The sequence below is a fragment of the Ovis canadensis genome, chromosome 22 (assembly GCF_042477335.2).
Source record: "Ovis canadensis isolate MfBH-ARS-UI-01 breed Bighorn chromosome 22, ARS-UI_OviCan_v2, whole genome shotgun sequence".
In the NCBI taxonomy this organism is placed as follows: Eukaryota; Metazoa; Chordata; class Mammalia; order Artiodactyla; family Bovidae; genus Ovis; species Ovis canadensis.
The window spans coordinates 47,737,190-47,760,390 of record NC_091266.1 but is presented as its reverse complement, the minus strand read 5'-3'; the positions used below and the strand labels follow the sequence as shown (position 1 = coordinate 47,760,390).

The 23,201-nt window shown below is 42.0% G+C and overlaps 1 long non-coding RNA gene across 1 annotated transcript in view; it reads left to right on the top strand.

Moving 5' to 3' along the window:
• LOC138427555 (uncharacterized) overlaps positions 1–23,201 on the top strand; it is a 218,940-nt gene that overhangs the window by 24,268 nt on the left and 171,471 nt on the right. The window contains exon 2 of the long non-coding RNA XR_011252056.1: positions 16,570–16,673. This is a non-coding gene — a long non-coding RNA (uncharacterized lncRNA). The remainder of the gene's footprint in view (positions 1–16,569; positions 16,674–23,201) is intronic.

Below are 23,201 nucleotides of genomic sequence, written 5' to 3'. Positions count from 1 at the left end.
CCACATTTGGGGGCTGTAAATAAAGTTTAAGCGTAACATAATGGGATATGCCAAAATCCAACCTCCTTAAAATGTTCTCCTCCTACTTTTTGAAGCCTAGCTTGAAGAATTTTGAGTATTATTTTGCTAGTGTGTGAAATGAGTGGAATTGTGTGGTAGTTTGTGCGGTAGTTTGAACATTCTTTGGCATTGCCTTTCTTTGCGATTGGAATGAAAACTGACATTTTCCAGTCCTGTGGCCACTGCTGAGTTTTCCAAATATGCTGGCATATTGAGTGCAGCACTTTTACAGCATCACCTTTTAGGACTTGAAATAGTTCAACTGGAATTCCATCACCTCCACTGGCTTTGTATGCAGTGATCTTTTCTAAGGACCACTTGACTTTGCACTCTAGGTTGTCTGCCTTTAGGTGAGTGATCACACTATTGTGGTTATCTGGCTCATTAAGATCTTTTCTGTACAGTTCTTCTGTGTATTCTTGCCACCTCTTCTTAATATCTTCTGCTTCTGTTAGGTCCATACCATTTCTGTCCTTTATTGAGCCCATCTTGGCATGAAACGTTCCCTTGGTATCTCTAATCCTCTTGAAGAAATCTCTAGTCTTTCCCATTCTATTGTTTTCCTTTATTTCTTTGCATCATTCACTTAAGAAGGCTTTCTTATCTCTCCTTGCACTTCTTTGGAATTCTGAATTCACAATTCCTTTTCTGCATTGCCTTTTGCTTCTCTTCTTTTCTCAGCTATTTGTAAGGCCTCCTCAGGCATCTATTTTGCATTTCTTCTTCATAGGGATGGTTTTGATCACCACCTCCTGTACAGTGTTATGAACCTTCATCCATAGTTCTTCAGGCACTCTATCAGATCTAATCCCTTGAATCTATTGTTTACTTCCACAGTATAATCTTAAGGGAATTTGATTTAGGTCATGCCTGAATGGTGTAGTGGTTTTCCCTACTTTCTTCAACTTAAGTCTGAATTTGGCAATATGGAGTTCGTGATCTGAGCCACAGTCAGCCCCTGGTCTTGTTTTTGCTGACTGTATAGAGCTTCTCCATCTTCGGCTGCAAAGAATATATATAATCAACCTGATTTTGGTATTGACCAGCTGGTGATGTCCATGTATAGAGTTATCTCCTGTGTTGTTATAAGAGAGTATTTGCTATGACCAGTGTGTTCTCTTGGCAAAATTCTGTTAGCCTTTGCCCTGTTTCATTTGGTACTCCAGGACCAAACTTACCTGTTACTCTAGGTGTCTCTTGACTTCCTACTTTTGCATTCCAGTCCCCTATGATGAAGGAGACATTTTTTTTTGGGGGGGGGGGCTGTTCTGGAAGGTCTTGGAGGTTTTCATAGAACCCTTCAACTTCAGCTTCAGCTTCCTCAGCATTAGTGGTTGGGGCATAGACTTGGATTACTGTGGTACTGAATGGTTTGCCTTGGAAATGAACAGAGATCATTCTGTTGTTTTTGAGATTGCATCCGAGTACTGCATTTTGCACTCTTCTGTTGACTAGGAGAGCTACTCCATTTCTTCTAAGTACCAAATTGGGAAAGGAGTATGTCAGGCTGTATATTGTCACCCTGTTTATTTAACTATGTGCAGAGTGCCTCATGTGAAATGCCAGGCTGGATGAAAAATGGAAGCTGGAATCAAGATTGCCTGAAGAAATATCAATAACCTCAGATATACAGATGACATCACCCTTATAGCAGAAAGAGAAGAGGAACTAAAAATGAGTCTCTTGATGAAAGTAAAAGAGGAGAATGAAAAAGCTGTTTTAAAACTCAACATTCAAAAAATTCAGATCATGGCATCTAGCCCCATCACCTCATGGCAAATAGGTGGGGAAACAATGAAAACAGGGACAGACTTTATTTTCTTGGGCTCCAGAATCACTGCAGATGGTGACTGCAGCCATGAAATTAAAATATGCTTGCTCCTTGGAAGAAAAGCTATGACAAACCTAGATAGCATATTGGAAAAAAGAGACATTACTTTGCCAACAAATGTCTTTCTAATCAAAGCTATGGTTTTTCCAGTAGTCATGTATGGATGCGAAAGTTGGACCATAAAGAAGGCTGAGCACTGAAGAATTGATGCTTTTGAACTGTGGTGTTGGAGAAGACTCTTGAGAGTCCCTTGGACAGCAAGGAGATCCAACCAGTCCATCCTAATGGAAATCAACCCTGAATATTCATAGGATGGGCTGATGCTGAACCTGAAACTCCAAAACTTTGGCCATCTGATGTGAAGGGATGACTCACTAGAAAAATACCCTGATGCTGGGAAAGATTGAAAGGAAGGAGGAGGAGGGGACGAGATGGTTGGATGGTATCATCGACTCAATGGACATGAGTTTGAACAAGCTCTAGGAGATGGTGAAAGACAAGGAAGGCTGGAGTGCTGCAGTCCATGGGGCTGTGAAGGGTCAGACATCACTGAGCGACTGAACAACAGCAACATACTTTCTGAAAAATCTGAAGATGTCATTGTCAAGTAAAATATATTACAAAATTCATGGGCCCATGTACACTAGGTGATTTATTGATAAGGATTTAGAGTGGGGTAGAAGATGTACTTATGTATTAGTTCATTGACCAGTTAATGTACAGAGATTCATCATAGTGTCCAAACATCATATCTTCATGTTCAGGTCCATAAACTATTTCTTCATGTTCTGCCAAATGAAGCATTTCTGGTAGATTTCATAACTTCTGCTGAGAGAAAAGGGCGGCAAAATTATTACTCAAAATGCCATAGTTCTTTAGAAGCTGTTTGTAGTTAGTCAATATGACCTTCTGACCTCTGCAGCTCCCAAATGCTACTTATTTAACGTTAGTTATATCACCATTCGTGATACTGCTTATTCCATAACGTTGCCTATGACAGCTGGCTTCCAGTGATTTTCTCTGATTATTACTGTGCTTTGTTGATGACCACAAACGGAAGTCCTACCCAGAGTGTACTGGAAAATGTAGATGGTCATCCATTTTCTAGTCGTGTTAAGTTCACTTTTCAGAATTGTTGCAGTATAGCATAAACAGAACAACACAACTTGGAGTTTGGGCTTATCTTGAATTCTCTGGAATATTATCACTTCATTCTTGGAGTGCGTTCTCTTTCAATGTTAACTGTGTCCTGGGAAGGATAGGTGAGGGACTATTAGTGGACTGAAAGAATCGGTCCCATTTATGCATGAAATTTCCATTCCTTATCCGGCATGACTTCAGAAAAAAAAGAGCGCACAACATCACTCTATCAATAAGAGCAAGAGCTCAGGGTGTGACTGGCTGGGTGGTGAGGGAGAGGGGAGAGCAGGGTCTCAGAGGAACAGTGTTTAGCTTGGGCGACAGGGTTTGCGGTGCTGCAGAAGTACAGTAAGATGAATGGCTTCTAGAGGGCTTTCCTGAGGTGGCTGCAGGATTTTCAGTTGGTTTCTAAATCGGCCTTCAAATGTAGGCTATGGCATGTGGGGAAGGAATGGGAATCGGAGCTTCAATCCTGTGATTTCCACAGCTCTCTCAAACTCAGCTACTGATGAGAAATTTGTTTCCTGAAAGGACTTTTTTTTTTTCTTTCTCCTGTTAAATCTCTCAGCACAGAGGAAAAAAGAACCACCTCACAGTTAGCTCTCATCATGCTCTTGTGGCTAATCCAAGGTTAAGAATTTTCTTTCCTTCTACCCACCTGTGCACATTTTTTGAATTTTTATTTTTAAATCGGGAAATGTGATGCTAAAGCCAATTTAGTCCCTTAGAACTCCTCAGTATTTTCATTACAAAATGGGAAATTCTACTTTTTGCCACAGGCAATTACTTTAAACTCCCGAAAGCATAATCATTTCGCCTGTTACACCAAGGATGGAATTACTGATGAAAAGGCTGAGTTCCTATTCTGCTTCCATCGACATGTTACTTCTTCTCAACAGATCACATAACTCAGGGTGGAAGGGAAATGGATTAGTTTGGGCTGCATCAGCATATCAAAAGAGAAATCATCATTAAGTAAAAAAAAAAAAAAGATAAGTATGAAACAGAAGGCATTTACTAAAATCACATACACACAACATGTTTTTGCTTTCAAATAAAAGTAAAAAAGGAACATCTGCCATCGCAGAAGTAGAGATGGAAAAATGTAAAATCTGTTAGACTGAAAAAGATAAAGGACAAATTGAAACTCAAGGGAGGCAAATAAGAATGTTACACTTGGATTTCTCTGGTGGTCAAGCAGTTAAGACGGCGCTTTCACAGCACGGGACAGGAGTTAGATCCCTGGTTAGGGAATTTCCACAGGCCATGAGGTGTGGCCAGAAAGAAAAAAGAAAAGTGTTGCCCTAGGTAAACGCGCATTGACTGCACTGTGGATAAGGCAGTGCAGTTACTGAGGAGCAGCGAGGCCGTATCTCGGGACAGAGTCCCCTCACCATCGGTTGCACTTTGTCTTGGTCACAGCTCTTTGCATCCCATGTTCATATCTTTGCCTATTTTATTTTACATTTGGTTGTTTATCATTTTTATCAACTTGTAAGAGCTCTTTCTGTATTGTTGTGGTTTAGTTGCTCAGTTATATCTGACTCCATCAGGCTCCTCTGCCCATGGGATTTTCCAGGCAAGAATACTGGAGTGGGTTGCCATTTCCTTCTCCAGGAGAGCTTCCAGACCCAGGGCTCAAACCCAGTCTCCTGCATTGGCAGGCAGATTGTTTACATGGAGACACCAGATAAGCCCTCTTCTTTTATATTAGGAATAGTAAATCCTTGATAGTTAATAAATTATGTGTTATATATTTATGTATAGTAAATATTATCTGGTCTTTTAAATAATTATGATGTCATTTACTGATGGGAATATCTGATTGTTACGTATGGATAGTAATGTATGACATGTCAGTTTTTTTCTTTTATGGTTTTTGGTGCTTTGTCAGGAAGGTTCTGCCCATCCAAGTATTATGAAGACTATTTTCCTGCTGTGTCTCCTAAAACTTTAATAGATCTCTCTTTATCCAGTTAGCTTTTTGAAAATAACTCTTATTGAGATGTAATATACACAGAGAAGAATATAAAAATCCTAAGTATAAGCTCAATGAATTGCCTCTTGTTAGCTTTTTTCCAGAAGTTTTAAAAATAATACTTAAAAAATGTAAAAAAGATACAATGCACTTATTACATAACTTATTAAAGTATGCCATCCAATGATTTTAACATATTTAATGGTTTTATTGAGGCTTCCCAGGTGGCACAGTGGTAAAAGAATCCACCTGCCAATGCATGCTATGTGGGTTTGATTCCTGGGTAGGGAAGATCCCTTGGAGGAAGAAATGGCAAACCACTCCAGAATTCTTGCTGGGATAATCCCATGGACAGAGGAGCCTGGTGGGCTACAGTCCATGGGGTCACAAAGAGTTGGACACGACTGAGCGTTAGCTCCTTAGCCAATGGTTTAGTATGATTTACTCATTTAAGTGTACCATTCAATGGTTTTAAAATATTTATATGTTTGCAAAACCCATCACTACAATCAAACTTAAGAACGTTTTTTTCATCCCAAAGATAAAATCCTGACCCCTTAACAGTCATTCCCCATTTCCCACCAACCCCAAGGCCCTGGCAACCACTGATCTATTTTCCATCTCTCTAGAACTGCCTATTCACTCCAGTTAGCTTTTTAATCCATCTGGAATCTATTTTTGTGTGTGATGTAGAGTTCTGACTTTTTTTCCCTCAAAAGAAAAAAAAATGGTCAATAATAGTTTGAGTAAACAAATGAATTAATAAACAGCCCAGAGCATTACAAGAATTCAAGAGCTCTTGAGTATGTGGTCAGAGAAGACTGCATGGATCAGATGGAGTTGAGCCATGAGCGGAATTTGAAAATACTGAAGTTGGGAGGAAGAGTGGCAGAGGGGAGAAGATGCAGACGAGACCAGCATGAGCTCAGAAAAAGGCAAGGAGTCCAGTCTCTCGAAAGCAGTTACTATAGGAAATAATCACCTGGTGGTTATTTGGGTGGTTATTGGGCAAGGTGGCCTGACTGCAGGCCTGGCAAGTCCTTAAACACTAGTTTGAGAATTTTGCATATCATGTAAGAATTGAATCGCCAGTCTATGTCTGACGCAGGATACAGCATGCTTGGGGCTGGTGCATGGGGATGACCCAGAGAGATGTTATGGGGAGGGAGGTGGGAGGGGGGTTCATGTTTGGGAACGCATATAAGAATTAAAGATTTTAAAATTAAAAAAAAAAAAGAACAGTGTGAAGATGTGTATGATGCGAATAAAGCAGTGGATGAGCTAGAGAATATGAAGTTTTGAACTTCATAGTTCAATAGTTCGTATTTGAATTCCGTATTTGAACTCTGTACGGATGAAGAATCTGCAGCAGCGTCTCCTGGTCCCCTGGCCCCTCCTTGTGTGGTTGAGGAGCCTTTATTTACTGAATCTGTATTACTTTGTTCCTCATCTGTGTTTAGGGGATAGGGAGGACTTGCTCCATCTGGCTCTGTGATTCAGGAGTTTCTGTCATAGGAGGTAAATCGCATAGTGAATGGCAGAGTCATGAACCCAGAGTAACAGCTGATAGTTGTTGAGCACTGATTCTGTGCCAAGTCCTGTCGTAAGCACTGTCCATGTCCAGTTACCCTGTCTCATCAGTTCTAAGAGGTAGTTGCTGCAGCAGTCAGCCGCTTCTATGAATGAGGGAACACAGGTCCAGCCATTCAGTGACGTGTCCACAGTCCCACAGCCATAACGGAGAAGCCAGGATAGGAACCCACCAGGATCTCTTTGTCTTTCTCTCTCCTCTGGGAGAACCAGCCAGGAAGGAGTTGAGACCTATCAAAAGCCAGGCGAGTGAGTCAAGAAGTGGATTCCCCAGCTCCAGTCAAGCCAGTAAGTGACTGGAGACCCCACCAGCAGCCCAGCTGGCCTGCAGCCCGGGAGATGGCCTGGGTCAGAACCACCAGCTAAATTGTTCCTGTACTTCTGACCCTCTAAAACTGCATGAAATAAGCAATCTGATAGTTTTAACCTTCTACATTTGGGAGATAGTTTGTTACACAGCAATAGGTAACTCATTCAGGCATGTTGATGTTGTTCAGTCAGTAAATTGTGTCTGACTCTCTTGCACCCCCGTGGACTACGAGGCTTTCAAGATGGAACAGGGGTAAAGATTCCATCTACCATTGCAGAGGATGGGGATTTGATCCCTGGCCCAGGAAAAATTCCACATGCCATGAGGCAGCTAAGCCTGTGTGCTACAATTCAGGCATACCTCATTTTATGGTGCTTTGCAGATTTGTGCTTTTTGCACATTAAAAGTTTATGGTAACCCTGCATCCAGCAAAACTGTGGGCTACATTTTTCCAACAGAATTTGCTCACTTTGTGATCTTTGTGTCAGATTTTGGTAATTCTCACAAAGTTCTATACTTTTTCATAACTTTATTTGTGTGATGATCTGTGATCAGTGATCTTCGTTACTGTTAAAAAATAATATGAAGGCTTAGATGATTAGCTTTTTTTTTAGCAATAAAATACTTTTTTAGTTACAGTAGGTACATTGTTTTTTTAAGACATAGAACTATTGCATACTTAAGAGACTACAGTATGGTATAAACAAAGCTTTTTATACACACTGGGAAAGCAAAAAATTTGTGTGACTCTCTGAGATATTCGTTTTATTGCTGTGGTCTGGAACTGAGTCCATAGTATATCCAAGGTATGCCTGTATACTCCAAGGAAATAGCTTAAATAAAGGGAAATTTAATATGATATATTGGGCTTCCTTCATAGCTCAGTTGGTAAAGAATCTGCCTGCAATGCAGGAGACCCGGGTTCAATTCCTGGGTCGGGAAGATCCCCTGTAGAAGAAAATGGGAACCCACTCCAGTATTCTTGTCTGGAGATTCCCATGTACAGAGGAGCCTGGCAGGCTACAGTCCATGGGGTCACAAGAGTCAGACATGACTTAGTGACTAACCCACCACCACCACCAGTGAGACATATCAGGCAGGTGGTGCAAGCGGTATAGAATCTGCCTGCCAATGCAGGAGATGCAAGAGATGCGGGTTTGATTCCTGGGGTCAGGAGGATCCCCTGGAGTAGGAAATGGTACCCCACTCCAGTATTCTTGCCTGGAAAATTCCATGGGCAGAGGATTCTGGCAGGCTACGGTCCATGGGGCTGCAGAGTTGGACACAATTGAGCAACTGAGCATAGTGTGAGATATCAGAGGAATCTCAGAACCTAACTTCAGGGGATAGTTTGGCCTCCTCAGGAGTGGAAAGTTGTCTCTCCATGGTGTCAATCAGCCACTCCCTGGCTCTTTGGTGTAGTCTGGCTTCTGGTACTGTTTCCCATCTCTCCTTCTGTATATTGACTTCTCTGTTCTTGCTCCCCAAGAACATTGGTTGTGTTCTATGAACTGTAGCCGCCTTGATGCCCTGTATTCATACTTCATGCCTGACACATTCTCTGTAGAAAATCTAATCAGCCCAGCTTGAGTCAGACTGTCTGTCATGACAATCAGCTGAGACCAGGGTCCAGGTCACGTAGTACTGAAGGTTTCCTTTGCCCAGGCTGAGGAATGAGCAGATTATATGAAAACTAGAAATTGCATGACAGGCAAATTGATGAGCATTTTCCCAAATACCTACTGCATTCTTCATTAGCAACAATGAAATACACTAGGACGTTGCTTTCAGTCCTTTCTAAAGAGCTGAATCCTCTTAACAGGTAGATAGTTGCCCTTGATTTATCTGATTGCTCAGTTTATTTTCTTATTTTCGGCATTCATGAAGGAGGAACACACCTGTAATTTCATGCACCGATTACTATGCTGGGTAATGTGCTGTCAAAGGGAACTGGTTTCCTGTGGGAGGAGCCCCATTTCTGTGTGGGTGCTTAATTTAGCAAAATATGAAGAAGTTGGTAAAAAGTTTATGTCTTGGAAGACCAAGTAATCCAGCTGACAAAGCAATGATATTACAGTCAGACCTAAATCTGCACCCTGATTTTATAACCAAAAGATGATGGACCTCTTGAGCCTCTTTTTAGTAAAATGGACATAACCAGTATCTCATGGATTCCTGTAAGAGGAAGATGCCTTGTTGCATGGAACATGTCTAACAGTTCCTGACATATATTAGGCGCTCAATAAAAGTTAGGTCATTAATATGTTTAGCAAACATTTTTCAGTCAAAAATAACGTGTATAGATATAGGTAGACCTATTTAAGAATTCACTGCATACAGGGGGAATGATAAGAGTATTCAGTGCCTGCTATTTTTGCCTTCAAGATTTAGAGCTGGCTTTGAGAAGAATAAATGAGTCACATGTTCCGCCTCCAGCTTGGTAATTAATTTTCCTGACTGTGAAATAGCTGGTCAGGTTGGAACACTTCCCACTGGCAGGCTGTGCCCTGGGTCAGACACAGTGAGATGGAGCGCACAAGGAGACGGGCTGAGGAAGTCCCAGAGAGGATGCGAAGGCCTTTTCTCCTCTCGCTTATGTGAATGCTGTTTGTCCTTTGCGGGGAGTTTTAATGGCCACCTCTAGCATAAGCAGCCTCAGATTTGCCCCAGCTTCCAGTGTGCCCTTCCTCCTCTGGTGGTTGCATTTCCTCCATGCCCTTATGGCACTTCTGCTCAACATGCATTCAGTCTCTACTGTGTGTCGGGCACAGCTGGCTGTTGAGGTCGTAGTGGTGAGCTGGGGTGGCCAGCTTCTGGCTCTAGACCCCAGTTGCTGGGATTCTCACCATAACTTCTGGGGACAGCTGGAAGGTGCCTTATGTTACCCCTGCAGGTTCTCCCTCAAATCCTTGCTCCTGGAGCCAAAAAGAAGTGGTGCTCTAGGACTTCTGTCTTCTTTTCTTGCAGGCAATAGCATGGCAGCAGTAATAAAGGTTTAAGAGGGAATTCGCTATATTACAGCCAAAAGTATAAGGGTGCGGGGATCAATCTGAATCCTAGCCTGAGCACATCATAGCTATAAAAATGTGGACATTTTAGTGAATCTTTGTAATTCAGTGTTCTCATTTGTCAAAGGAGATGATAATCCCTACCTTAACAGTTAATTGTGAGGCTTAGAAATCAGCACAGAGCAATTATCTAGTAAGCACTCAATAATTACCACTAGTAGGTTTCACGTTACTCTCTTTCTTCAGGTCTTTTTATTGAGCCAGGTATTTACTGACAGCTGACTTTGTCTCATCCCAGGCCATGTTCCAGGCACTAAAGGTACAGCAATGTACAAAGAAGGCACAGTCATGGGGAGTTTATATCCTAAGTGCTGGGAGATAGGCAATAAATAAATCTATATCAGGTGGAGATAAACACAAGGAAGAAAGAAAAAAGGTGGTATGGGATTAAGCAGAAAGGAAAGAGATGGAGTTGGTACTCTTGGATAGGCTAGCGTTTGAACAAACACTGGGACAAAGAGAGAGAGTAACCCAGGTAGATTATACCTGTTTCAATGTTAAATGCCAACACTCTGGAATGGAAACATGTTTGGAGTTTGAGGAAGGCAGCGGGGTTAGGGTGGAGTGGGAGAGAGCAGATATGGAGGTGGGAATTGCAGGAGAGGGAGATGGAGAGATGACCGGTCACCATATCAACCATCTCATCTAGAGCCCGTCAAAGAAAAAGCAATCCAGACTCAGTAAGGAGAGATTTATTCCAAAGGAATATTACAAAGCAGAAAGGGACTATTTCCAGAGGGAAAATGTAACTATAAAGCCAGTGTATCAAAAATGAGCCAAAAGGAGATTTTTCTTTTTTATTATTTATGTGTTGACTGCACTGGGTCTTCCTTGCTGAGTGTGGACTTTCTCTAAGTGTGGCAAGTGGGGGCTGTCCTCTAGTTGTGGTGTGTGGGCTTTTTGTTGCAGTGGCTTGTTGCAGAGCATGGGTTCTAGGGTGCACAGGCTCAGTAGTTGTGGCGCCTGGACTTCATTGCTGCATGGCAGCAGATTCTTAACCCCTGGACCACCGGGGAAGTGGGACTTTGGTTTTATAGAGGAGTAAGCAAGGCTACAAAGAACCAGATGTGGAGGAGTGGGAGGAACCGATGGTGTGAATACAGGATGTGACCCTGAGGCCAACCTATTCGCTGAGGGGTGGGGGCACTGTGCGCTAATTCGGGTTGAGGGTGGGCCAGATTTCAGGGGTCTGGAGTAGTAAGGGAAGCAGAACTAAAACTTGGTTAATACGTATTTTTTCGCCCTGATCAGTGGAGATAAGCAGTTCAGTTAGTTATTTATGGGGCGAAAAATGGGAACTTGGAGGCTTTGTGCCTGTTTTTGCCATCGGTAAACAGGGCCTGGCAGCCACCCATGAGTCTTTTCTAAGTCTCAGGGGGAAGGATGCTTCTCTGCAGTAAGCTGATTTCTGAAACACAAACCTTCCCTGTTCTGTAGGATCACAGGGCTCAGGGAAAATCCAACAATGTCAGGCCTTCAGATTTTTTTGAGTGAGAGATGAAGGTCATATGGCTAATTAAAGCACGGCCTCTGGTTTTGGAGTTCCAGCCTAAAAGACTCCACTCATGCGAAGCTCACTTGCCACTCCTGGGTCTCCAGTCTCGGCTCCTCTTCCCACCAGTCCATGGTGCTCACTCCACTAGGCAGACTGCGTGTTGATCAGCCTGTGTCACCAGCAGATTGGCGAGCTCCGGGCAGAAGGCCTCCCTCTGTACCTGCTGTCCATGCAGTTACCAAAGCTCTGTAAAATGAACGCGCTTTCTGATTTACCTCGATCTCACTCAGCTCTTTCCCCAAATAATCACATAATTTATGCAATTCAAACTCTGGTGCCTTAATACGAGGAAGCATGACCAGTGGGAAAAGCCAGAAGAGAAAGCTTTCACTGCTGTGCTTAAAGTCTTAAGGGATCAGCAAGCTGTTGCCAGAGGGACAGCCTAGCCCAATGAGTGTTTCTATAAATTCAGGTTTTTTTGGACTGCAGCCACATCCATTTATTTATGTCTTGTCTCCCGGCAGTATTCATACTACGATGGCAGAGTTGAGTAGCTATATGGCTTGCAAAGGCTAAAATATTTACTATCTGGCTCTTTATAGAAATAAGTCTGCCGACTCCTGTTTTAAGAGTTGGCCCAAGGTGCTGTTGCGTGCCGGCATTATATAGTAGCAGGAAGCACTTTTATTATAGACATGTCAAGGGGCTCCTTCTTTTAACATCACCAGGGACTGTAATAATCTCCTCCCCCTGAGGGAAAGGCTGCTTTACAAATTGTTTACACTGTCCAGGGCCAGCCTGGCTTCTACCCACTTAGCTTTCACCTACTTTCATGTTTCTTGGTAAGCCCTGGTCTTTCCTTAGGACTTCAGATCCCTGTCATTCTCTTTTCTGAGCTCCCTCTTGATGGAAACTTTATGAGTCTTTTGTGTGTCTCTGACGCACCACCGGTAAGGCTGGGGTTGGGGCTAGGTGTTATCTTGGAGTTATGTTGCAGAGTAAGACTTCTTTGTCGAAGGTCTTTCAAATGCACCTTACTGTTGCCCAACCCAGTCATCATTTATGGACTTCTTTTTCAAGTTATTGCAAGGTCATCTTGGTTTTCATTTTGTTTACAATTTTAAATGGAAGGTCTAGATTTTGTAGAAAAAATTTTAAATACAGAAAGGTGTTTAAAAGAAAAAAATGTACTATTAATAATATTTTGGCATATTTTATTGCCATCTTTTTTCTTATATACTAAAAAAATTGGCATCACAGTGAAGATGTAATTGTATAATCCTATTTTAATATTTTAAGGACTTTCCCATAGTAAGTATTTTGGTAAAATAATCCTTAGTAAATATATGCAATTCTATTTTATGAATATGCTAAAATTAATTTCCTTATGATAGCAGATTTCTCTTTTTTTGTATAATAAATGAACCCCATAATACTTGGGAATAAATCTCTACCTTCATTTGCAGAATAAATCTCTACCTTCATTCATCTTTAGACTACGATAATAGAAATAGAATTACTTGATGAAATAGTAAGAATCTCACTAGCTCTCTTTATATTTATTGACAAATTGACTCCTGGAAGTATTTCAAGTTATACTGCTTAAACCCTTATGATTTTTTACATCTACTAATAGATTTTTAAATGTTTTAATTCACTTTATTTAAACTATAATATATATAGATAATATTGAATAATATAAATAATATAAAGATAATATTGAACATCTGTTTATGTGCTAGGTACTCATTTCTATTCCACTTGTTATGATATTTCCATGATAACTTGTTCCCCTGTCCTTAAAGTCAAGGTGACCAGGTTCTAAGCCTGAAACTAATATTTTCCACCTGTGTAACCTAAAGAAGTAACTTTGTCTTTTCAAGTCTGTTCTCTCATCACTAAAATGGAAATAGTTACCTGTATGTCACCGTCTTGCCCTGAAGATTCAGAGTGCCACTCATGTCCATTGGTACCATGTCTGGCATATGTGGATGCTTGAAAATTTTGGCATGGGGATTGTGAGACTCAAGAGAAGCTGACTGACCCTGTATGTACATTCTTCTCATGCCTTTGGTCAATTTAAGGCTGTATTTTTATTTTTTAATTACAAATTAAAAAGGAGCACAAAAGACAAATAACAATAACTGACATAAACTGCCACAGTTGAATGTAGGGGTGGAAAGTCCAACCTCAGATATGAGGGCACAGATGGTGTGTGAGGTGCTGGAAGACAGAGATGAGCAGGCTGTGACACCTACCAGATCTGTGTGCTCTGGCCAGACTTGACTGTATTTAATCACCCTGCAGCAAGCAAGTTTATTACACTGAGGGGGCTTCCCAGGTGCTCAGTGGTAAGGGATCTGCCTGCCATTTCAGGAGATGCAGGTTCGATCCCTGTGTTGGGAGTATCCCCTGAAGGAGGAAACGGCAACCCACTCTGGTACTGTTGCCTGGAAAATCCCATGGACAGAGGAGCCTGGTGGGCTATAGTCCATGGGGTTGCAAAGAGTCTGACACGACTGAATGAGTATGAGCCTCCTTATCTGTGTCACCATCTCCCCAAGCCTTCTTGCCACATCCTGGCAGAACTCCCCCCCCTCGCCCCCCCCAAGTCTGGGAGACTGCCGAGGTGAAGACGTGGCAGCCTGCCCTGCTGGCTTGGCTGGTTCAAGCATCGCCATTGGTCTCTGCTGCAGCACCTTGCTCTGCTATCTCCCTGCCCTCTGCTGATTGCAGTTCTTCTTTCCTATTCTCCAAGACATGTCTACCACAAGGCTATCATGTCGTAGAATTTAACGTAGAGAAAATGGAAAGAGACGTCTTGGTACTTCTAAGCACACAAAGGAAAGTTGAATAGGTATTATGAAAACTTCCTGGTCCATCCCTGATCCCAGGGAATTTCTCCCCTATCTGTCCCCTATTTGTCTGTTTGATTCCTGACGTTCCAAGTTGCTAATAGGCTCCTTTTATTTTTCTTCTACAGCTTGCTGTTGTTGTTCAGTTGCTAACTTGTGTCTGACTCTTTGCGACCCCAGGGACTGTGGCACAGCAGACTTCCTCATCCTTCACTATCTCCTGGAGTTTGCTCAAACTCATGTCCATTGAGTCAGTGATGCTATCCAACCATCTCATCCTCTGCCACTCCATTCTCCTCCTGCCGTCAATCTTTCTCAGCATCAGGGTCTTTTCCAATGAGTCGGCGTCTTTGCATCAGGTGGCCAAAGTATTAGAGCTTCAGCTTCAGTGTCAGTCTTTCCAATGTATATTCAGGGTTGATTTCCTTTAGGAGTGACTGGTTTGACCTCCTTGCAGTCCAAGAGACTCTCAAGAGTCTTCTCTAGCACCACAATTCAAAGCCATCATTTCTGAAACTTGGCCCTATTGAAATTTTGTGAGGGATAATTCCTTGTAGTGGGAGCTGACCTGTGCACTGTTGGGTGTTTGACAGTGCCCTGACTTCTATCCACTAGACACCAGTTGTGTTTCCCCTTCAAGTTGTGGAGGGAGACAAAAAATGTCTCCAGCTATTGCCAAATGTCCCCTGGGAACTAAAGCATACCTGGTTGAGAACTACAGTTCTAGGATTACTTTCGCCTCATCTCCCTTTTTGTCATTCTCAGGTCCCTAGACTCCTTACTTCCTCAAGCACCGAGAGAAGACTCAAAACATTCTTCATACATCATTCCTTCGAGCAATTTAATTTCTAACCTTGATCTCACATTAAGTTCCTGCTGTGACTTTGTGGATCTAAAGAAACTTCACTGAAGTGTTTACTTTAACAAAGCACAAAAGCCACCTGTTGAGTGTCTATTCTTAGCAATGCAAAAAGTGTGCAGCTTTCAAAATTATAGTTGTTTAATTTATCCTAAATCTAATTAATGATGAAAGGTCCTTATCTATCCTGCCAGGGTCATGGATGTATATTTGTGTGTGTTTCTATTCCTTCTCCTCTTTCTAGATATCTGGATATAAATGGAAAGGTTGACTTAGAGGTGTATGAGTCTTTCCAGTAACTGTGCTCTAACTGAAATTCAAACTTTGGTTTGGATGTTTGCTACTTTCAGGAACACTTACTAAGTATATGAAAGTTTCCTATACCTAAAATCCCACCCTTTTATAATCTGGCTATTTCTGTTTCTGAAAGTTCCAGCTCCATTTGATATACTTCTGCTCCAGGTCTCTGTGGATCTTCCTTCCATGGGCCCTGCAGCAGAGAATGGTGTCAGCAGTTGCCCTGCTTGGGACCATTTAATCATTTCTCCATGCATGTTTCTGTTTTTGATTAATGTATTTCTGCTAGCAGGAATGATGAAACCTTTAAACATCTGAGCTTTAAAAAAATGTATTTTCAAAGTCAGCTACATGAAAGACAGGGAAGGCTGGACTGGTAATCAAGCTGTAGGATGCCTCTTCACAAGGAGCTGTCTCCTTCCTCTGTCCTGAGTTTTGGGAGCTGGAGCAGGGCTGTGCCCGTGCAGTTCCCTGGGAGAGGCCTTACAGCAGTTGAGTACATGACAGGATCTGGGTGGCATTTTCTAATTCACTTGGATTTGTTCTTTTCCTTACTTTCACACCATTATTCCTACTTAGGGAGCTTTTTCTTACATCATTATCACTCCATTTTTAGAAAGTGAATCTATGCATTACTAACTCAATTCTGCCATCTTCCCCCAGATTCACTTAGAAGCAATAGGCTCTCTGACAGTTGGGGTGATGCTGTTTAGGAGGTGCTTCATTTTGTGAGCTATCTGTGCCAAAGCACCCCTCCCCATTCCACCCAGAGGTTCTTGGAGAGGGGGGCCCAAGGCACTCACTTAGCTTTTGTTCTCCTTTCCTTTTCTACTAAAATGCAAGCAAACATACCTTCCTTTTCTTCCCTGAATAGTGAGTAGGAGGAAGGTGATGTCTGTAAAGTCAGAATTGTGAATGGTTGAAATAGCAATGCTTTCTTTATGTTACTACTGTAGCTTCTTAAAATTAATTATGCATGTTTTGGGTACCTGCTGCTATGCTACAGTCTTAATGTGCACTATTTCATTTATCACATGTATTTAACACTATCAAATTGGTTCTATTATTCTTATCCTTATTTTACAGATGAGGAACCTGAGGTTTAAGAAAATAAGTCTCATACTGACAGTGACCTACTCTTCAGCAAAATGGGGGTGAACTTCTGACACTTGTTATGCAAATGGTGATGGGTGAGTCTCAAAAAATTACATTAAATAAGAGAGGTCAGACACAAGAGACCTCATATCATGTGATTCCACTTATGTAAGGTGTCCAGAAAGGGCAAATTTATAGAGGCAGAAAATAAATTTATTTTAGAAACTCAACAGAGTGGTAGTTCTGGACCTGAGAATGGGGATGGAGATTAACTGTGAGACTGAAGGTGGTTACTGGAGAGATGACAGTGTTCTAGAACTGATTTAGGGTGAAGGCTGCATAACTTGGTAAAGTTACTAGGTCATTGATTTGTGTACTTGAAATGTGCAATTTTATAACATGTATACTATAATTCGATAAAATTGTTAAAGACCAAAGAAAGGAAAAAAAAAAGGAGGGAGGAAGGAAAAAGAGAAGTCTCAAAAGAAGCAGAACTCATATTTGAACCCAGGTCTGTCTGTTTTCAGAGGCCCTGGCCTTTTCTGGCGGTGCCTGGTCTCAGTTGGGGCATGCAGGGTCTTCTCTGCGGCCTGTGGGATCTTAAAGTTGTGACATGGAAACTCCTGTTGTGGCATGTGGGACCTATTAATAGTTCTCTGACTCAGGCTTGAATTCGGGCTCGCTGCTTTGGGAGTATGGTATCTTAACCACTTCCCTGGACTACCAAGGAAGTCTGAGGCTCTGGTCTTAACCACCATACTTCATTTCTCTTGTTTTATCTTCATTTTTCCTCTTCCAGACCCCTTTTCCATTTTCTTTCTTTCTCCTAAACCTAAAGACAGGCTACCTTTTGTCCACCTTGAATCTCTTCCCAGCATGACCCTGTGTGCCATGACACTGGAATCCAGGTGTAACGAGGTTGGCGTATGCAGTCCTACTTTGCATTATACTGGACTTCTTGATTCTGCCACTCCTTTTGAATTACATTTTGCTGTGATTCTAGCCTGATCTCATGCCCTGGACCTGCAGTGTATTTTGGCTTCCCAGGTTTGTCGTTTGGCAATCTGTGAATGCGGTGGGGGTGGGGAGAGGGGGTGTGTGTTCTTGTTTTGTTTCCATCTACTCTTGGTTATTTTGTACAACCACGACCAGATATGGCCTCAGCAATCATGACCAGTGCCTCTGTGTGGCCAGTTCAAGACTTCTAGAGAGAGAGAGGAGGAAAAGTGAAAGTCATTCAGTTGTGTCCAATTCTTTGTGACCCCTTGGTCTATACAGTCCATGGAATTCTCCAGTCTAGAATACTGGAGTGGGTAGCCTTTCCCTTCTCCAGGGGACCTTCCCAACCCAGGGACTGAACCCAGGTCTCTCGCATTGCAGGCAGGTTCTTTACCAGCTGAGGCACAAGGGAAGCCCTAGAGAGAGGCTAGGCATTCACTAATTCATCTCTATAGTTAACTCTCACTTCTCTTTACATTCTCCACTTTCTTTCAGTGGGGCCTATACGAATTTCTTTCCACTGGATTACAGACTAAGCCAGACGAATACTGATTTCAGTATAAGAAGATGGGTCACAAAGTCCATTTCTTCTTTACAGATCAAGTTACTGAGGTTGACGTATATTTGATCTGGTACTCAAAGTAATGAGATCAATTAAAATACTGAACGCTCTTCAGGGGTCCTAAAGATTCCTCCTTCTGTCTATTGGTCAGGAATCATCTTGATTTGAATTGACCAGAAGCTCAGCTTGTAAATAAGCTTAAATGTAAAAGGAAATGTATTGACTCACATAACTGAAAGGTTCCTGAAGCACTTCTGCTTCAGGAATGGCTGCATCTAGGGGCTTGAATAATATTATTGTGGCTGGTCTCTGTCCTTCTGTGCCCTCTTTTCTTTGATGTTGTCTTTATTCAAAGATAGGCATTTCCTGTATTGTTAAAAAGTCAGAAATTTGTTACTTGACTCGGCATTTAAAGGCGTTTTGAAATATTGTGAGGTCAAATTATATCTTTAGATATATATTCTCCTTTTTATTGTCAGTTCCTAAGCACAGACTCTTAAAATAGACATCTCAGACATTACTGAGTCTAATCCCCTCAGAAGATCTAAAGGTAGATACGGTATTGACTGCTCAGAGTAATAGTTCAAATCAGTAGCAGACCCCAGAACTCTTATTTTGGTGATGTTGGCTTCTGATGGCCAGTGTGGGCCACAGATGTGCTCATGTCACAGCATAAGAAAATGTGCGACTGGTTCTGATGACACCTGATTTAGTGTGTGGGAATCAAAAATAGTTGTGTATGTGAGCTTTGAAACTGCCACATGGAGCTGAATCTGGACCCTGAGAGTGGGTTCAGTCACCTTCAGAGACAATCATCACGTCAGCCTTCAACACTGGAGCTCAGCCTTGAAAAGACTTCTGGTTTTGCCAACACTGTCACCGATTCTCCAGCAATACCCTCAGATTGAAGAGCATTTGCAGAAAGTGGCTGATGGCCCTAGCAGATGTGATGTTCCCTAATGTGACTGAAATTGTCAAACCTAGTCCACATGACAGATGACAAGTCATGTTTCATACAGAGAAAGGAGCAAGCTGAGTTGTGTGGCACCCCCTATCAGCACCAGTGATCGAACTGTGTTTGTAGCACTGATTTTTTTTGACAGCACTTATTATCATTTTAATTCCTGAACTCTCCATTTCTAAAGAGAAGGGGTGTTCCACCCTTCAGATCTTCATTTGTCAATCTCTTTCCAGGAAATTTGAAAGGATTTTTCTTGTTCAATAGTGGGAGAATCCTGATAGATTTTTTGAAACTGTTGGATATAGGTTTTCAGTGTTATCGAGTAATTTTTTGTCTTGGAGACAGTGTTTATTTTCTATGCCACCTGTATTGCATTTGGACTTATTGTTGGTCTCTCTTTCATAGGAGTGAAACCAGGTCAAATTGAAGTGAGATTAGATGAGGGAGTCTGATTTTGTTAGCAATGTGTATGATGACAGTAATCTGATGGGCAGAGAGCGCTGCTGCAGGACACTGCATGTACTGTCAAACCAATGCTCCTCTTAGAATGCATGCTTCTGGGCTTTGGAAAAAGTCCCTTTGATTCTGCTTCACCCTGGCCCCTTCTGAATTTTGCTGATTGCTCCAGCAAGACTATTTTCTCTAAGTGGTATATACAAGAATGAAAGTGGAATTGGTACTTGATGGTTTTGTGTGTGTCTATGCAAGTCCCTTTCAGTTATTCCATTTCCCTGGTGGATCAGATGGTAAAGAATCTGCCTGCAATGCAGGAGACACAGTTTTGATCCCTGGGGTTGGGGAGATCCCCTGGAGAAGAGAGTGGCTACCCTCTCCAGTATTCTTGCCTGGAAAATTCCATGGACAGAGGAGCCTGGCAGCCTACAGTCCATGGAGTCACAGAAAGTTGGATACAACTGAATGACTAACTTTCACGTAAGCACTTTCGCGAGGTTACTTCTTACTATGGCTAAAATCAATGCATTTTCTGCCACCAAGCCCCATTATCCTACATTCTTGTCTCTTAGCCAAGCTGGTCTTCTTTCCTATGGAATGGTCTTTTCTCTCTCGGCTTCTGTCCTAGAGGCCAATGCATCTGGAAGGTACAAAATACAGTCTGCCAGTGAACTGATTTATGGCCTTTGTAATCTACCATGTTGGTTGAATACTGGCGATAATGAAATATTTCCTTATGTCTTGTGGGGACTGAATTTTCAGGTGGTTCACAAGCTCACTGCTCCTCTATCAAGGCTACCGAGCTTGGCCTGTTGCCAAGTGGAACCAGAGGCTGGGAACACATCTGATGAAAGTGTCTCTAAAAAAAAAGTCGTGGCTTTCTTTCAGTAGTACTTGGAGAATGAGTGCATGTGCTTTTGCTCACTGAGAAGACGGCTGTGGCCCTGTGCCTGGTGCTGACATGGAGAGGGCTGGAGGTGCAGTCAGCCTACTCCCAGTACAGGAGATTCTTTCTGGACTCTCAGAACCAAAGGCAAATTGCTGATGTATGGCCTGTTGACATGCTAAGCTTTGTGCTGTTTAACACGGTGTGCTAAAAGGGTGTTCTTTCGAGTAATAACCTTTTAAAATTAATAGTGTTATCCCTGAGAGGTAGGCATTTTCTTAGAAATGTCATTCTTCACTTTTATTTAAATGATATTGTACTTTTAATGATAAAAGGCACAAAGCTGTCAAAGCAAAAAAATAATAATAATAATAAAAGCAATTTTAATAGCGACCAACTTAAATCTTTCTCCATTGAGGTGAAAGCTTTTCCAGGAATCTGGGGAAGATATAATTTGGAAGAAGGGTAGAGTTCCAGGTGAGGCACTCCCTAGATAGAACCCTCATCTGAGCAGAAGGCCCAAGGCTTCTGAGAAATAAGAAGTAGGATCTGTGTCTTGTGGGTGGTGTGTACACGTGTTGTTAGGTAGACAAGGGTCTGTTTGTTACCAGGGGACTTGGAGATCACCCTGAAGGGCTGCAGAAACTATTCCACTTGTCTCTAAATCCCTCCTGGGCTTCTGTCTTAGGGGTATGCATGGCTAAGGATTAGGGAGACTTTCTTCTCTTTGCCAAGTCCTAGGTTAGTGAATGGCTTCCCTGGTGGCTTAGATGGTACAGAATCTGCCTAGAGTGTGGCAGACCTGGGTTCGATCCCTGGGTTGGGAAGATCCCCTGGAGGATTGCATGGCATCCCACTCGAGTATTCTTGCCTGGAGAATCCCCATAGACAGAGGAGCCTTGAGGGCTACAGTCCATGGGGTTGCAAAGAGTCAGACATAGCTGAGTGACTCAGCACAGCACAGGTTAATGAATACGTTCTCTTAAAAAGATAGTGAGTGAAAGGTTCACAACTGAGAGACATAGGAGGATTTTTTTTTTTTTTGAAATGTGTTTGTTTTAATGAAATATAGTTGATTTAAAGTGTGGAATTTGCTCAGCGTTGAAATGTTCTTTTGAGGAATTTGTGAGGGAGAAAGTGGTCTTCCTGTCCTATTCCTCCTCCATCTTAGGACCGCCCCCAAGTTGATTTAACGTGTTGTATTAATTCCTGCTGTATAGCAAAGAGATTCAGTTACATGTACATATACATACTTTTTCATATTCTTTTCCAGTATGGTTTATCAGAGGATATTGAATATACTTCCCTGTGCTATACACTAGGGCTTTGTTGTTCATCCGTTCTATATATACTGGTTTGTATCTGATAATCCCAAACTTCTAATCCATCCCTTCCCCACCCCCTCCCTTAAACCCCTGTCCATAAGTCTGTTTCATGGATAAGTTCTTTTGAGTTATATTTTAGGTTCCACATATAAGTGATACCATATGGTATTTGTCTTTCTCTTGAAGTCAGGAGGGTTTTTAAACCAATTTTGTGTGTTTGTTTTTTACTCAAAATATCATTAAATATCAATTTAGCTATTCCTTGTTCTGTTTCTTCAGCCCTTGGCCAAAAAGTGAATAACGACTAGTCATTAGTTATTTCTGGAATCTGAGTAGAACCATTGACCCATGCTATCTTAGGAAGATTGACAAAGATAGATTCATCCAAAATTGAGCTCTGTGGCCATGAACGTGGCTCCTGTTCCTTCCCCTTGGGGTGGCAGTCTACTCTTTTCAATAGGAGATGAGCACCCAGGGTGACATTTGAGGCATCAAGAGGTGGATTTTCTTGATAGTCTAATAGAAATATTTCTGAGGGCAATCATGAGTATTCTCTCGATCTAGATAGTTATAAAGAGCAAAGAACACCTCATGCTTTTGTTCCTTGCCCTTGTTGTTACATCCATAAACCACTTCTTGGGAGTGGAATGGCCTCAGCCTTGAGAACCCACACTCTCCTGGAGGTCTTTACAAAATATGTGTTTCCTTCAACTTGAGGGCAGGACATTTAAATGGCAATTGACTAAGATGGTCAGCCTGTCTCCTGGATCAGTATCTCTGAAGAATAACATCTGGAAGCTGGGCCTGTAAAACCTTTTAAAAATACAAGGGTCAGTGCTTGATACTTGCGTTAATGAATTTGCTTGTGTTTTTTTTAGCCCAATCCTATGACTTCTCATCTGCTTCCAAACTATGCGCCTTTACCCCTCAATAATTCTTGTACAGGCTTCCCTAGTGGTTCAGTGGTAAAGAATTTGCCTGCCAATGCAGGAGACACAGGAGATACAGGTTTGATGCAAGAGATCCCTGGGTCAGGGGGATCCTCTGGGGAAGGAAATGACAACTCGCTCCAGTATTCTTGCCTGGAAAATTCCATGGACAGAGGAACCTGGCAGGCTACAGTCCAAGGAGTTGCAAAGAGTCTGACAAGACTGATCTACTGAACAACAGTTCCTGTATATGTTCACTCCTTTCTCACTTGTGATCACATCCTTCTTTGAATGGCATCCTTTTCTAATGCTGCTTGAATTGTGTCTTGTTTCACAGGAGGTTTACCCGCATTTTCTTTAACTCTTCGTAGAGTAGGGAGGGATTTCATACTAAGCTTATGAGAGAAATTAACTGATTTAGAAATATCCAAGACAACAAAGCCAACCTAAAAAAGGGAAAAAATGAACTTGATATGCTTGCTGCTACCCCCCTATAACTCTGATTTAT